The sequence below is a fragment of the Grammomys surdaster genome, unplaced genomic scaffold (genome assembly GCF_004785775.1).
Source record: "Grammomys surdaster isolate TR1022 unplaced genomic scaffold, NIH_TR_1.0 130, whole genome shotgun sequence".
Lineage (NCBI taxonomy): Eukaryota > Metazoa > Chordata > Mammalia > Rodentia > Muridae > Grammomys > Grammomys surdaster.
This window is the reverse complement of record NW_021604588.1, coordinates 21,675,138-21,679,575: the sequence shown is the minus strand read 5'-3', so window position 1 is coordinate 21,679,575 and position 4,438 is coordinate 21,675,138.

Here is a 4,438-nt window from a genome sequence, read left to right as displayed (position 1 = left end):
GTGCACTGTACCTTCCTGTTATGTGTGCACTGTACCTTCCTGTTATGACATCTTGCCTCACCACCACCCAGAAACAATGGAGGTAAACCCTCTGAAACTGCAAGCCAAGAGAAACATGCCATGCTTTCAGCTGTCCTATCTAAGGTGTCTGTTAAAACAGTGAAAAAGAATCACCACTCAGTCAGTGAGGCCATTAATATTGTCAATTTAACAAACATAACAAAAGAAGGAAAGAGAGAAAGAGAGGGGGGAGGGAGTGAGGGAAGGGGAGGAGGAAGGAAGGGAGGGGGGAGAGAGAGAAAGAGAGAGAGAAGGAAAGAAAGAAAGAAAGAAAGAGAGAGAGAGAGAGAGAGAGAGAGAGAGAGAGAGAGAGAAAGAAAGAAAGAAAGAAAGAAAGAAAATTATAGAGACATTTGCCCCGATGAGCATGGTGCAAAGATCCTCGGTCAAGTGTTTGCTAACTGAATTTAAGAACTCATCGGAAAGATCCAGTGGCTTTATAACAAAAAGGAAGGGTGATTTAACATCTATTAATCCATAGGGCAGGGATTGCATAGTCATCTAGGTAGATTAGAAATGACTTTGACAAAACTCTGGTCTTGGAGCCTTTACTGTCTTTCCTGTCCCTCTGTCTATCAGCTCCCGTTCCATTCTGGAACCACTGTTTGATTATTCAAGCCAGATACCTTTTCAAATCCCAGTATTCAATCCTGGGTCAACTTTATAACTTTGTATCTACACTGTCCCGGGGCCCCCGGGCCCCCGCCCAGCCCTGGCGGGGTAGATACTTACCTTCTTTTAGCTCTTTTCGTTTAATCTTTTCTTCACAATGCAGCCATTTCCTTCTAGAGTAATGGCATTTAGTGGCTTCCTCCAGTGGCTTGAGTCCCACATGATCTAGTCCCTACAAACCCAGCAGCCTCAGATGGGGTCGCTTGCCCCCTAGTTTGTTGTGTTCAAGTTGTCTCTCTTTCTCTCTCCACCCCCTTCTTCTGCCGTTCCTCACAGAGTGGGGATTGAACTCGGAGATGTGTACATTCTAAACATGTAATTTCCACTGTGGACATCCCCAGCCTCTCGATTTCTTATACCTGACAGCGTCTTTGGGGTCTCCTAGTCTTTTGGTGTGTTTGTCTTCCTCTAAGGAGCCTGTTATCCTCTGCTTTTCTCAAAACTGACTCCTTATTCATCAGAGACCCACTAGATATCACTTTGGTACTTCCTGATCATAGTGCTTCAGGGTTCTCCAGAGAAACGAAACCACAGCATAAGGAGAAAAGTAGCTAAGTTGTGGGATGGACAGACAGATGGACAGATGGACAGACAGGTGGGTGATAGGCAGATAGGTAATAGATGCTAGAGATAGATGGTATAAATAGATGAGAGTGACATTAGAAAACATATTAGAGAAGTAATAGAGATATACAGACAGACAAACTTCCATGTTCAGAGGTTGGCAATTTTGAAATTTGTCGGACACATTGGCAAGCTGCAAATTCTCTGGCAGACGCTGAAAGCTGCATTCTTTGGGCAGAGTTTTTTTCTCCTCCTCAGAGAATTCTGTTTTTCTCTTCCCTTTCAGTTGGTTAAACATTTAGGATAACTTCCTGTCTTTAAAATCAACTGCTTATAGACATGAACCGTGTTTACCAAAGCCCTCCACAGCAACACCTAGATAATGTTTGGTAAGATAACTGGGTCCTATGACCTGGCCAAACAGACACAGACTAACCAATCACACCTAGCTGCAAAGATTGCCCTCTTCTAGTTAAGAGGTGTTTTTGTTTGGTTTGGTTTTTAATATGGCCAGAATATGCATCTAACTTTCCAATAGTGGTGTCCTGATAAGAGCCTAGATTATTTGTCTGGTTTTGTCTGTCATGCAATGGGTTCAAACTCACCATGTAGCTGGCCTTGAATTCTTGGTCCTCTTGCCTCTCCCTCCCAAGTGCTAGGATCAAAGGCATGCAACCATCATGCCAGCCTCGACACTATCTTGCTTATTACTATTTCAGGTCTCATCCAAGACACTGTTGGAAAGCAATAGAATTTATGGCTGAGGGTAATTATTTGCATTAAGACCCTACCACATATATCTTCCCCAAAATGTCAGTGTTGAACACTGTTAAAATATAAGAACTTCACAGTCAATGACGGGGCTACCGTGCCGTGGGAGCTCCAAGCAGACCTGCTAGGGAGAGAGAAGATGCCGCTGGTGGCGTTCTGGTTTTGACCAGGACTCCTTCTGACTCACAGGAAAATCCCTCGGAGCCCTCTAATGTCTAGGCGCCAGAACTCTTAATGGCTGTGCTCCCACAAATTAGCATCCAGATGTGTCGGTTGATTGTTTATCACTTAAGACTCTTGAAAGTAACTTTTCAGTAATGACATAAGTTCAAAACACCCACCTTATTAAGAGAAACAGGAGCACATGCGGTGGAAAGCACCCAGCCCTGCTCTGGGGAGGCTGATGTAGAACAGTGTCTCAGCCTGGGCGTTCAGGGCCAGCATGCACACCAACACAGACTTTTAAAACTTTTACTATTTTTAAAAAAGTAATGACAAAGGAGCACTTACTATTAGGAAAGGTCAGAGGAAATAGTATTTGGGAGAAATAGCGCCTCAGTCATTTTCCAGGGTGCTCAATAGTTACTGGTGTGTTTATGGAAAACTATGTGAATTTCCCCATTAACAGAGGGTGGGAAAGCACTGGAAATGCCGATGTCTGGCTGTGGCCAGATGACTACAGTTGGCAGAATAATGCTCCATTCCCTAAACTCTGTAAAACATAGGTTGTTGTGAACTGGAAGCAGACCAAGAAAAAGTCTCTAATATCATTTTAGCTAATATTAAGTGTGATAGCTGCCTGTAATCTTGGCAGTTACAAGCAGGCAGGAAGGAGAACCGGACAGTGAAGCACACAGCCTCTCTTGCTTTCCCTCCTGTGATAACGATCCTCCTCCTGACTGACTGGCACCTTAAGGGTGGAGGAGATGGAGGGTCAGACACAGGATATAACTTCAGTTTGGTCTGCCTAGCTTCCTTTTGAAGTGCCCCTGGAGGGAACAGAGGTGGAAATTAACAAACTGGAAGGGGCTTCTGAGTCAGTCCTCTTATGTGTTCCCAGTAGCTCTGCACACCCTGCAGGTTGACTGCCCTCAATTTCCTTTAGGCAGAGAAGTTTAGATTCACCAGGAAGTACCATTTCTTTCTTATGTGTGCTTGTGCGTGTGTGTGTATGGGGGGGAAGTTGAAGCAGGAGATCTACCAAACACACTTTGGTCAGACATGTCATCATGGCACCCAATATATTGTGTCCTTGCTTTTAAACAAACCAAAACATTTTTTAAAAGAATCACTTCTCTCTCGTGGAAGTTCTGTGTCCTGTGTCCATAAATGTTTTTAAAGGACATTTTAAAACTTAGGAGGAAGCTAAGAAGAAAATGTGTTTATTTCTTTGTTAGTAAGGGGTTTTTCCTGAGAGTTCCTTCTGTGTTATTTTCTGCATATATTCCCCAAAGTAGAGAGACTCTAATACACTCCTCTCACCCTGAGTTTCCTCTCTGTTCATCCAACCAGTTGGAGAAATAACGTCCATGTTGGGGGGGGGTTGCTTTGAAATAGTAATGTCAAGGGACTTCTGCAAACAACAACAACCAAACAAACAAACAAAAACAACACAAAAAAACAAAAACACAAAAACAAATCAAAACCAAAAAATATAGACTTGCACTGCTGGTCAGAGGATTGGGTAGTGGAAACAGCACACTAACCAGGTCCAAGGGCTCTGAAAAGCCTCTGGTCTGGGTTTTACCTCTGTGGGCCTCAGGAACAATCACAGAATCTAGGCAGAGAGATTGTAAGCTTTTATTTTTCTTTAAAAAACAAAACAAAAAACAAAAAAACATAAGTCCCCGGAGGAGACCAGATTGTGCCTCTTGATGCCCACCTAGCTCACAGCCTCTGCCTTAAAGTGCACACACCTGCAACAACTCGATGACATGGACCTGCAGGTTGGAGTCTCTTAGAGCAAGAGGACCCTGAGTTGATCCTGAAAGCAAGTTTGGGTTTGAATTGGAGACTGGGAGAGAGAGAATCCCAAGCAGAGGAGGGTCAGGACAGGCCTCAGCGTGACTAGGTCCCAGCCTGTGCTGCTCTGGCTCTGGCAGCAAGCCTTCATTAAGAACTTTTGAACTGACAAGAAAATTAATCTCCCATTCAGTAAGTTAAAATTCAACTCTCTCCTCCCTGTCACTGCCATCTCAAGGAAAGACTTCGTCCTTGTACCTGTCCAGGAAGTGACAAGACAAGCAGAAAGGGAAAAGGTAACAGCTTCCTCAACAGCTGAGGCTACTGTTTGAATAACCAATGTTCTAGTATTGTATGTGTTAGTTTTCTCCTTAAAATGCAAAGCAGACACACACACACACACACACAC